The sequence below is a fragment of the Poromitra crassiceps genome (assembly GCF_964638095.1).
Source record: "Poromitra crassiceps genome assembly, chromosome: 1".
Taxonomy (NCBI): domain Eukaryota; kingdom Metazoa; phylum Chordata; class Actinopteri; order Beryciformes; family Melamphaidae; genus Poromitra; species Poromitra crassiceps.
In genome coordinates, this window is record NC_139623.1 from 123,925,736 (window position 1) to 123,939,070 (window position 13,335).

Below are 13,335 nucleotides of genomic sequence, written 5' to 3' on the forward strand. Positions count from 1 at the left end.
TAGTTCACATACTAGACAAAGTCTATCTTCTTCAGGGGTGGCTTTGAGTCTAACAGTTTCTAGTGCTAAGGGAAGAGTTCCCGAACGTAACTGTGCACACAGAGATATTTTTCGTCTGTTTAAGTCAAATTTCACATAGGGTTCCACACAGTAACTGTCTTTTATGAGGCGATAGGTTCTTAGTTTTGGTTTATGCCATAGGTCGGCAGACCATTTGTCTTTGTACAGCATAAACATGGTACTCATAGTCATAGTCCTACGTGTGTCATGTTATGAAAAATAAATGACAGATCGTTTGAGTAAAACAAGGCTTTCAATTCATTTGCCCATGGATGACCATGAGCGATGTCCCAGTTAAAAATCTTTTTAGTTCATCTCTGGTCAGACATTCTCACCAGTCTATTCCAGAGTCGGAGCATTTGAACTTTGTGTCTGATGTTTGGGGGTTTCCAACCCATATCACCACTAATGGCCAAAACTGGAGTGAGTTTATGGACTCCTAGAAAATATCTGATGGCTCTGTGTTCACGGGAACCCCAAACACCGGAAGCATAATCTGACACCGGACAGACACATGAGGTATACAGTTGTGTATAAGTATGAAAACCTAGATTACCGCAGTGTTTAACTTTGTTCAGTACAGAACCCAGTGCTCTTCCCGCAGATTGAGCTAGGACATTGACTCCCTCCTTAAAGGTCATATGCTCGCCCCTACTGAGAGGATCAGAGAGGTGTGGCAGGAGGAACTTGGTGTTGATCTATCTGAAATCATATGGGACAGGAGTCTGTCTGTGGTCAAGTCAAGTCAAGTCAAGTCAAGTTTATTTGTATAGCACATTTCATACACAGAGGCAATTCAAAGTGCTTCACATAAAATGGTTGACAGGAAAATAAAATAAAAGTAAAGTAAAGTAGAGTAAAATGGACATTTAAAAGCATCACAACAAAACTTAAAAAAAATAGTATAAAAAGTGCATTAAGCAACTTCATTAAGCACATAGAATGGTTGACAGGAAAATAAACGAAAATAAGTAATAAAATGGACATTTAAAAGCATCACAACAAAACAAAAAAAAAAGAGTATAAAAAGTACAATAAGCAACAGGCGCAGCAGTTGCAGAAAGAGCTAAAACTTATAGAGGACTCATTGGGTTTGCATAGTAGCTGTCAGCAGTTAAAAGCGACGGTAAACATAAAAGTCTTTAGTCTATTTTTAAAAGTAAGTAAGGTTGGGGCAGATCTGAGGTCTTCAGGCAATTTGTTCCAGCTAGCAGAAGCATAGTGGGTAAATGCAGCCTTCCCGTGATTTGATTTGATCCTAGGGACAGTTAATAAGCTGGACCCTGTTGACCTAAGAGTTCTAGACGGTTTGTAGCGTGGGAGCAATTCAGCTATGTATTTTGGGCCTAGGCCATTAAGTGATTTATAGACTAATAACAGTATTTTAAAATCTATTCTCTGACACACTGGCAACCAGTGTAAGGACTTAAGAACTGGAGTGATATGATCAGCTTTCTTAGTCTTCGTTAGAACTCTAGCAGCAGCATTCTGAATGAGTTGAAGTTGCCTAAGTTCTTTTTTGGAGAGACCAGAAAAAAGGCTATTGCAGTAGTCTAACCTACTATAAATGAAGGCGTGAATTAGTTTTTCTAGATCCTGTCTGGACATGTATCCCCTAATTCTTGCTATATTTTTAAGATGATAAAAAGCAGATTTTCTAATTGACTTAATGTGGGAGTTAAAGTTGAGATCGGAATCAATAATAACTCCAAGATTTTTGACTTGATCCTTAGGCTTCAGGGATAGAGACTCAAGGCGTACAGTGATTTTAAGCCTTTGTTCTTTGGGGCCAAACACGATCACCTCAGTTTTGTCTTTGTTTAGCTGTAGGAAATTCTGGCACACCCAGTTATTTATTTGATCAATGCACTGGCACAATGATTCTATGGGGGCATAGTCAGCTGAGGAAAGAGTTATATACAACTGAGTGTCATCTGCATAGTTATGATAGGCTACTTTGTTTTTTTGCATAATTAGGCCTAGAGGGAGCATATAAAGGTTGAAGAGAACGGGCCCCATAATGGATCCTTGAGGCACCCCACAAGTCATCCTAGTTAGGTCAGATGTGTAATTGCCAATGGAGACGAAGTACTTCCTGTCTTGAAGATAGGACTTGAACCACTGGAGGACCGTACCCGATAGCCCAACCCAGTTTTCCAGTCTGTCCAATAAAATTGAGTGGTCAACAGTGTCAAATTTTATTTATTTTTTTATTTTATTTAACCTTTATTTATACAGGGTGTGCCCTTGAGAGCATGCTCTCATTTTCAAGGGAGCCCTGATTACAATATGCACACATACAGTACAGCAGTTACATGAATACAAACAAGAATAGATAAAAGAACAAAATAAAAAAGAAGAAATATACAATTATATAAAACATCATAGAAAACAAGAGCATCTGTTGCATAGGGTACCCTCAATGAGCACTCTAAAAGACTCCAAGGGGACTAAGTGGTCTAGTTTTAAAAAGCTCTGGAGTAAGTTCCATTTGTTAGGGGCATAAAAGGAGAATGCAGTCTTTCCTAGCTCAGTCCTTACGCGGGGTACAGATAGACTGATGAGTGATTGAGAGCGTGTATGATAGCATGTGTTGTTCAGACTAATGAGTGAAGACAAATAAGAGGGAAGCTTCCCGAGCAAGGCTTTATAAATAAATAGAAGGCAGTGTTGTTCCCTTCGAGCCGACAGGGAGGACCAGCCTACCTTCTCATATAAAATACAACGATGTGTAAGAAATGTATCACCTGTTATAAAACGCAGGGCACTGTGATACACCGCATCAAGCGGCCTCAAAACAGAAGCTGCAGCATGCATATACACGACATCACCATAATCAAAAACAGACATAATTAATGATTGAACAATGGACTTCCTAGTACAGAGTGAGAAGCAGGATTTATTCCTGTATAGAAAACCAATTTTTCCTCTTAACTTCTTAGCGAGGTGTTCAACGTGGTTCTGAAAGGACAATTTGGAATCCAGCCAAATACCAAGATATTTATATGAGTCAACAGTTTCAATTTGCACACCATGGAGTGTGCGAATACAGAAACTGTTGATGCCATCAGTGGACCGAGAGAACATCATTGATTTGGTCTTGTCTGAGTTTAAGACAAGTTTATGGATCAGAAGAGACCTTTCAAAGTTAATAAAAGCAGTCTGCAATTTTGCATTGGCTTGTGCTGGGGTGTGACCAAAACAATATAGAATTGTATCGTCGGCATAAAAATGGACGTTACAATCTACAGAGGGGAGTACAATATAATTGATATAAAGAGTAAACAATACTGGACCTGAAATAGACCCTTGAGGGACCCCCTTGTTTGTCATGAGAAAGTTGGATTTATGGTCGTTGGTGCATGCAGCGCTAAGATCCAGTAGTACTAGAATCAAATTTTTGCCTGAGTCTGTGTTCATTCTGATGTCATTTATGACTTTAGTAAGCGCGGTTTCAGTGCTGTGATGGGGGCGAAAGCCTGATTGGAGTTTATCTAGGAGATCATTTGAGGTTAGGAATCTATTGAGTTGTAGGTAAACAACCTTTTCAATTATTTTGGCTATAAAGGGGAGATTAGATATTGGTCTGTAGTTACTGATTACCGATGCATCAAGGCTACGCTTTTTTAGTAGGGGTTTAATAACTGCAGTTTTCAGGGACTCAGGAAAAGTGCCGGTCACAAGGGATCTATTAACTATTTGCAATAGGTCCGACGACAGACAGTTATAAACGCTTTTAAAAAAGCTTGTTGGAAGGGTATCGAGACAGCACGAAGATGATTTAAGGCCTTGCACAGTTTCCTCTAAGATGTCGTGGTCGATAACGCTGAACTGGGACAAATTTATCGAACTAGGGATCTGCGGGTAGGATGATGTCACAGCATTTCTTGGTGTGGAGCCACTAATAGCCTGCCTGATATTAATAATTGTATCCGTAAAAAAGGCAGCAAACTCATTACATTTGACAGTAGAGAGGAATTCAGGTGCTACACAGAGAGGCGGATTAGTCAGTCTATCAACTGTGGCAAATAGAGTGCGTGCATTGTTCTCATTTTTGTTAATTATCTCGGAAAAGAACAATTGTCTCGACCTTTTCAGTTCGAGGTTGTAGGAGTGAAGGCTTTCTTTGTAAATATCATAGTGAATGTGAAGATTAGTTTTCCGCCATTTACGCTCAGTTTTCTTGCAATCTTTCTTTTTGCATCTAACGGATGCAGAATTTCGCCAGGGTGCTTTAATTTTGCCAGACAGCCATTTTAACCTAACAGGCGCCACACTATCAATAGTATTCAGAATTGTTGAATTGAAGTTATCAAGAATCTCATTGACAGAAGCTGATGTGGGAGGAGATAAAGAAAATGTCTCCATAAACAGCGCGCTGGTGCCTGCATTAATGTCTCGTCTTTTAACGGTTTGTGACCTATTAATGATCTCAGGGGAGATTTCCATTTCAAAAAAGATGCAAAGATGGTCAGACAACGCAACATCAATAGTCGACACAGAAGAGGACTTGAAGCCCCTAGTAATAACTAAATCCAGGGTATGGCCTCGGTTGTGAGTAGGCCCTGAAACATGTTGAGACAGATCAAAAGTCAAGTAAGATATTCAGTTCTTTGGCAAAATTATCCGTCGGGTTATCAATATGAATATTGAAATCCCCAGCAATAGATATACAGTCATGTTCCATGAAAATTAAGGAGAAAAGATCAGCAAATTCAACGAGAAAGCTGGCTGAGTATTTTGGTGGTCTATAGATATTCAGCAGTGGTTGAGCATTTCAGAATAGCAGTAAGGTATTCAAACGATGGAAAGTCTCCAAATGTTACCTGCTTACATTGAAACATATCAGAAAAGACAATCGCTACTCCCCCCCCCCCTCTTATCAGCTCTGGGAGTGTCAATGAAGCTATAATTAGGCGGTGCTGATTCGGACAGAACAGCCACTCTGTTGTTCATATCGAGCCAGGTTTCGGTGAGGAACATTAAATCCAGATTATGACTGGTAATCAGATCACTGATGAGGAGAGATTTATTTGACAGCGACCTAACATTAAGGAGTGCGGCTTTAATATTTTTAGAGCCTGGAACTTGTATCGTTTGCTTCACAAGGGGAATGGAGATTAAGTCTGATTTAGAAACAGATCGTGTTGGGGGGAAAGTATTACGTCTGTATGAAATCAAGACTGGTATCGAAGCATTGGATCGATAGACCAATAGTGGTTTATCGCAGCCAGTTTCACTTCTAGTGTGTGCTGGCGCAGTTCCTTTATAAGGCTGTGGGACCTTGTTTCTATGGGGACAGGCCGGGATGGAGGGGTCTGGCGTCGGGCTGGTCGACGCTTGGGGACTTGGACCACAGAGGGGGGGGGGGCAGATTGGGGGGGGTCTTGGACGGGCGGGGGTGGGGCGCGTCGACTCTTGGGGGACTGCAACCACAGCCGACTCTGCCGACTCGGGGTCGGTGGGTCGGGGGTGGGTCGAGGGGGTGTGGGGGATGTGAGGGAGGGGACTGTGGGGGGGCCAGGTTCGGGGTCGGGAGTGCTGGGTCGGGGGTGGGTCGGGGGGGCGTGGGGCATGGCAGTATGGGAGAGGGCTGGAGGGCATGTGAGGGAGGGGACGGTCGGAGGGCCAGGTTCGGGGTCGGCAGTGGTGGGTCGGGGGTGGGTCGAGGGGGTGTGGGGGATGGCAGAGAGAGGGTTGGTGGGGGGGGCGGGGAGCAGGTAGGTTGAGGGGGATGTAAGGAAGGGGGCTGTGGGGGGGCCAGGTTCGGGGTCAGGAGTGGTGGGTCGGGGGTAGGTCGGGGGGGCGTGGGGCATGGCAGTATGGGAGAGGGCTGGAGGGCATGTGAGGGAGGGGACGGTCGAGGGGCCAGGTTCAGGGTCGGGAGGGTAGAACGAGGGGGCTTAGATGGACAGGGGGACTGGGGGATCATAGACAGTCCAAAGCTTATCAGTTCGTTCATCCTGCTGGAGAATGGAATGGGGGAGGGGGGTGGGGAGAGGTGGAGGAGCAAAGAGGTAGAGGAAAGGGCAGCGTCCTCCGCTTCATCCTGGAAGGAAGATGTAACTGAGAGTTCGCGGAGGGGTGTAGAGGCCCGGAAGGGGGGGGGGAGAGAAGAGGCGAGGGGGAGCGGGGGCAGTGCCCTCCACTTCATCCTGGAAGCAGAGAGGAGGAGAGGAGGGGGAGGTGGCAGCATCCTCCGCTTCCTGTAAGGAAGACGTCATGGTTGGTAGTTGATGAACTGGGAGATCGCGGAGGGGTGTAGGGGCCGCGAAGGGGGGGGGGGAATGGGATAAGATAGAGCAGAGGGCAGGAGAGGAGGAGGGGGGGGGGCAGCGTCCTCCACTTCATCCCGGAAGGAAGACGTCATGGTTGGTTGTTGATGAGCTGGGAGTTGGCGGGGGGGAGTAGAGGCTCCGAAGGGGGGGGGGATGGGCTGATATCACCTGCATGGCAGAGGATATTTCATCTAGTCGGCTGGCCTCGAGTTGTGGCAACAGGGATTGTTGTTGATGAGATGTGTCGACTGGCAATGTGACCTCGCGGCGAGGGTTGGAGATAGTGGAGAGGGGGGGGGGGGGGGGGGGGCTCATTCCTGGCCGTGGAGTTATCAGATGTTGGGTGATTGATGTTGTAGAAAAGATTGGCAGTAAACAGCCTTGTACCATCTCTGTTGAGTCGACCATTACGATTGTAGAGATGGCTTCGATCCCAGAAGAGATTGAAGTTGTCAATATAATTCACATTATACTGAGGGCAGACAGTTGAAAGCCACGTGCTTAAGCTTAGGGACCTGGTGAACTTATTGACTTTGTATCCATTGGGGGGCAGGGGGCCACTGATAAATGCCTCAATATCGAGTGAGGCTAGGAGCTTCAGTAGATCCAGGTAGTCACGTTTTAGTGTTTCTGATTGCTGTTTCAGAATGTCATTGGCTCCAATATGCAGGGTAATCTTGTTTAGGGAGCTGTGAGTAGACAGGATTTCAGGAATTTTCTCTGTTATGTCACAGATCATCTCATCAGGGAAACAGAGTGTAGCAGTATTGTTTTTAATCCCAATGTGTTTAATATCCGAGTCTCCGATGAGCAAGGATGTTATAGGGGGCTGCGGCCTGCTAGCTCTTGATAGCCTTTGAGGCTGTGGCCTGCTAGCTCTTGATAGCCTCCTAGCTTTGGGGCTACCTAGGTTGTCGGATAGCCGATGGGCCGGTCCAATATCCATATCGGCAGTCGATACAGGGCTACCCAATAGCGGTTGAAATCTGTTTACCAGCTGTAGGGACATCAGTGGTGGAGGAGCAAAACTCTTCTTTCCACCTCTCACAACAATCCATGGTTGATCAGTGCTAGTGCTAACAGGGGGTATACTAGCTAATGCAGGCCAGCCCGTGGCTGAGCTAATTTCCGGGTGATAAGAGGCAGTCTCTGAGGGTCCAGGGATCACTAATCTTTTCGGCTTCGCTCCCTGGACATTCCAGAGGACAGTATCAGTTTGTTTCCCCGAGATAGCACAGGCTTGGGAGGCAATGTTTTCGGGAACATGAGTGGGCAGTTTACCCAAGGATGGGGGAGCTAGCAGACTGTTAGCATTCGTGGTATCTGTGATGAAAGATGCATGTACATTAGGGATGTCGAAAATCATAATTTTTCTTGACCGACAACCGACACTCATTAGCCGACAACTGTCGGTTAAAGGAGAATTTCGGTTTTTTCGAACCTGGAGCCATCTCCTGCCATTAATTATGATTTGTCCACTCACCAGGCGATCCCCGCGGCGTATCTGGGCGTCCTAGCGTTGTTTTGATATCAATAGCGTCCAAGTCAGTCGTAAAGTGGAGTTGATTTGGGGCCAAGTGGTAGCCTGTATTCCCTGCATCTAAATAGCTATTTTTCTTCCCGTTTTCGCCACATATCGCCGTAATCTGATCCGTCAACATCCAGCCGAGTGTTATTTCACCCCAGGCTGTTTCCTGGAGTGCACAGGGATCAAATTACCTCAAACGTGATCTAGGTCACCAAGTCTCGTGAAGTCCCGCGATACTTTCCTGTCGACTGGCCAAATACAGGCAGGACGCTTTGCGGTCGTGCTTTTAGCGTAACGTATGTGGGGTTTGGCGTAACCTATGTGGGGTTTGGCATAACCTTCGTTATTTCGAATCCCACATAGGTTACGCCAAACCCCACATAGGTTACGCTAAAACCACGACCGCAAAGCGTCCTGCCTGTATTTGGCCAGTCGACAGGAAAGTATCGCGGGACTTCACGAGACTTGGTGACCTAGATCACGTTTGAGGTAATTTGATCCCTGTGCACTCCAGGAAACAGCCTGGGGTGAAATAACACTCGGCTGGATGTTGACGGATCAGATTACGGCGATATGTGGCGAAAACGGGAAGAAAAATAGCTATTTAGATGCAGGAAATACAGGCTACCACTTGGCCCCAAATCAACTCCATTTTACGACTGACTTGGACGATATTGATCTCAAAACAACGCTAGGACGCCCAGAAACGCTGCAGACATCGCTAGGTGAGTGGCCAAATCATAATTAATGCCAGGAAATGGCTCCAGGTTAAAAAAAAACGAAATTCTCCTTTAACCGAGAAGATTAAAATGCGCTATTTTACTGTCTGTGCCCCATTAAACCATTAGGCTACCAAATGCTTGATTTTTTTTCAGTAGAAAGCGTTTATTTTTACATCTACAAGCAGAAAAAAACACATTAACAAAACGAGAAGACAAGTTGAACCCTCCAGCCATCTAAACAAAAACATTCCTCCGATAGGCTATACTGCTCGCATTGCTTATTAAGGGCACGTCAATTGACACGCAGCCACCCCGTGAAGTAGTGTTTGAGCGGACGACAGCCCAGGCTGCAGGGCGCACTGACAAAGTGCGCAGCATCACTACAGTATCTTCTCTTTTAGCAATAGTCTCACTAATCCCACAGTGGTTTACCTGCTTTTGAGATCTGCAAAAAATAGTTTGCTTCTGTCTCACCCGTTCGCTCTCTCTCTTCACACACGCGGCGAGGGCTGTGCTCTCTGTGCCTGGCAGGGCTCCACAACATTATAAAAACGAGTCCGCACTCCGCACGCAGTCTCTTGTGAAACAATTTATCCGAACTGCCATGTGTTGGACAGTAACGTTAACGTTAATTGATACTTTTCAATCGTCAATTCGACCGATTCATGTCATTTTTGTAACACGGTAAAAACTACTGTTTCATCATTGAGTGCGAGCGTATGCATGCGTGTGCCTGATGAACATGCACTGCAGAGAGGGAGGGAGAGAGTTGCCAGGCGCAGCAAGCACGCCACGCACACGCACATGCAAGATGTGTGTCCCGGCCGTTAGACCGAATGAGACAGTGAAGAAAAAGTAGGCTAATGACAGCACACACGGAGTTAACAAAACTATAGAACATGTATGAGCTGATTGTTTCGCTGGGTGTGTTAATCATTCTGAAGTGGTCACAGAGCACATCTGAGCTGTGTGCTCAGACATGAGCAGCAGAGGGGCGGGGCAGTCAGTGCGCTCACTTCACAGTGACACTGTGGCTGCAGCAGGTGTTCAGCTGTGTGTGTGCTTCGCTGCGGAATGAGTTTGATCAGACATCGGGTAGATAAAATCAACATGAACCATGTGTTTATTTCTAAATCTAGCTTGATTAATACTTGCCCCATCGTTTAATATACTTATGTTACATTGCTGACCACGAAGGAGGGGGGGGAATCGCCACATTGGCAACACTGTTATATGCAAATTAACATGGAAATTGACCGTTTAACCGACATGCTTAACCGACCAAAGACGTTCTCGGCGGTTAACCGGTTAACGGTTAACCGTCGACATCCCTAATGTACATTACCCGATGAGGGAGTAGCTAATGCTAAGTTAGCATTCGGCATCGTAGCTTCTGTGAATCCATTGGAAAGGGAGCTCTGAGGCTGTGTAGAGGTAATCCCAGTGTCTTTCAAACAATAGATGGTAGTTTCCAGTATTGCAATTTTTTGAAGGTGGCCAGTACATCCTTTACAGGGCGACATGCCCTTAGGTAACACAGGCTCCCAAATCCACACCAGGCAGGCTGGTAGATAAAGGCCGCAGGCCGGGAGATAGCAAAAGCAGGCAAGCGATAGCAGCGGAGCACAGCTTGTACACGACCGTCCACTCTGAAGGCTGAAGCAGGAAACAGGTCCAGCTCTGCTCGGTTAATAGTAGACACCAGCTGATCCAATTTAAAGTTGTTCATCGTCTTCACTATTCCAAGCAGAGGTTACACAAGATATATCCTTCTGTCTCGCCACTATGTGATAGGTGTCGGGTGAATGGAAGTCCTTCTCTCCACCTTCTTTTCAGCTGTGGCTGACTGACATGGTCTCGGTTATGCGTATGAGAGACTCAGGTTCCAAAGGACTAATTCATTGTGGAAGTTTTTAGTTATCTGGGACCCGTTCCTGGCCTTTTTTGACAAGGTTAAAAATGACAAGTGACTCACCCGGCCGATTATTTATGGACCACTTGTAGTGGATCCTAGGCACAGTATATTTTGTAAGCACATAGGCATTTTACGTGACTGGTAGCACCACTTTGCAAAGTTGGAAATGTATATTTGTTTTTGTTTTTTTGTCTTTTTCTTTTCCCTTTTCCTGTCTGAGTGTTTTTGTTTTTTGTTTCTCATGTTCTGAAAAACCATAAAAAAAATACAAAAATAAAAAAGTCATACTGTATGCTCATCTAGTGTCAAGCCTAGATATTTATAGGTAAGGAGGTAAGTCCTCAAATTTGTGGTTTCTGGTGTGTTTGAGTATTTCCCCCCATTTCCCCAGGTTTGGCATAGAGATCCATTTACCATACATTTCATGTAGACTGCTTGGTGCCCAACTTGGGGCCAAAACATGGAAAATAGTAAAACACAGAAGCCACAAATCTGATGCCATGTACTTTTCACAAATCTTCAACCAACATCAAAACAGCTTTTTATTTGACAAGTCAAAGGCCTTTGGTCCAGGATGAAAGGATAAAAACATAATGTGAGTGCATTTATTTTCCCAATTTTTAGAGGGTCAAAAATAGCCAAAAAATGCAATTTTGAATGGAAGTCAATGAGGACGGAATCCGTCCTAAACCAGACTGATGTTGCAAATTTGACTTTTTGGTTGACAGGAAGTGTCCCTTGCGCCGGGAGTGTCTCATTTTGTAAAACACTCAAAATGATTGACATGGGCCAATTTTGGGACCCGTGGAATTGCACACCTCTAATTTATCTATATACGAATTTATCATAGGACGGAATCTGTCCTTAACCAGATACAAGGGTTAAAACAGACGCGTTGGCTCCCGCAATTTTCAAATCCTTACTCCTCCCATCTGTACTTCAAGTAGGGAAAACCAAAGTGGAAAGGGAAACTCAGGGGAAATAATAAGCGATGATATGGATGTCCTGCCTAAAGGCAGGTGATTGGAGAAATACATGTACGAGCGTATTTATCCAATCACCTGCATCGGTTCGAACTTGCATTGAAGCGTTTTTTTCCCCCCAACTTCTTTTGACCAGGCTCTGTGGGTGTGAAGTACAGACTGTATATAGTGCATTTGAAGAATGTAGAAGAGACAGTCTGGCTTGAGAGACTAGCCTTATTTTGACCACATACCATGCCTTATTTTCTGACCAAGTTTGAGACCTGCAGAAGTATAGACAGTAGTTGTCTGGAGCATTTGAAAGTTGCAGGAGCCAACGAGTCTGTCTTGAGAGACTAGTCTCAGAGGGATATAACACAAATTCCATATTGATACTACAATAGTTTATACACTAGCTACACTTTAGTGTATTATGTCGACGGAATACTCTAAATTCCTAAAAACAAAAAAAAACAAAAAACATTGTGTGCATAGTGTCAGAGGACAAGGACAAAGTCTGGGGCATGCTTGTCATGATATTGACTTCTTCAGTCAGGCACAGATAGTCTGAACAGTACTGTGGTCAACATGTACTGTAGCTTGTAGCTTTCTGTGTTTAAGCGGGGTACCAAGCCAAAGAATACACACTTGTGTCTATGTTTCTGGTCTGGAAGCACTTGAAGAGGCCAGTCTGGCAGCCTGCCTCAAACCTGTCTGATGAAGCCTTGAAGGGGAAAAGTTGTTAGGCAGAAAGGAGCAATGCAACTGGGCTGCATTAAAGTTAGATAGGTTACAGGTGTGCGATGATTGTTTCTGTTCTCTAACAACCAAAACCACAGAGCATGCTTCAGTTAGCCCAAACTCCTATAAATGTCTGTTTTGGGTAATAGAGGGAGTTTGATATGGTGGTTGAATTTGACTTTAGTGTTCTCAGGAGTTTAGCCCAGTGTGTTAGACTGTTAGCTTTGTTAACATTTCCATGGGTGACATGTATATTAGAACCTGCTGTGACTGACTAGACTGACCAGAATGAGAATTTAGTCTGTTACATAATATAATAGCCTGGTACACATGATATAAAACACACCTGTCCCATGATCATTTAGCCTGTGGTACTGTACAATCATGTACATGTTGTGTATGAGATAGAGATGGAGTATACAGTATACGTATATGCCTGGCGCCCAATACATTTACACTGGATGGATAGCTCAGTTGATAGAGCACAGTGGTCAGAATGCGGGAGATCAGCAGTTCAAATCCCGTGTGAGGTGTTGCATGTTTAATTTAAGATCCCAGTGAAATATGGTCTAAACGTCTTTTCAACCGAAAAATGCTTGCTGGGTTATATCATTTTAAGAAAACGAGCATTGTCATTCATTGCAAAGGTGGTGTGTGAAGGATTCTGGTCAAAATCTCCACATTTGAGACAAAATTCTTAGAATTGTACAAACTATCATTTTCAGGCAGCAAGAGTGCCCTCTATGGGTTCAAACTAGGGCTGTCAATCGATTAAAATATTTAATCGCGATTAATCGCATGATTGTCCATAGTTAACACATTCACTGCCAGCCGTTTTTTCAATACTGTAGGTAGGTTCTGCCAAGGTTTTTTTTTGAGGATTCTGGCTCATCTTTCAAGAGCCGAGGATTCTTTTCTGCTAAGATTTTGTGAACACAAATGATCTCAAAAGAACTAATAGAATGTGTGCTTTCTCTGTCTAAAAGAGTTAGTTTGAAGAGTTAGTAGTTATGTAGGCATTAGCAGTAGAATACAGCATGGTTTCAGCGTCTGAAAATTTATTCTGAGATAAATGGCTTTTTGTGAAATTCGATAGAACAGTCACTTTAACCATTTATTTTTGGCGTAA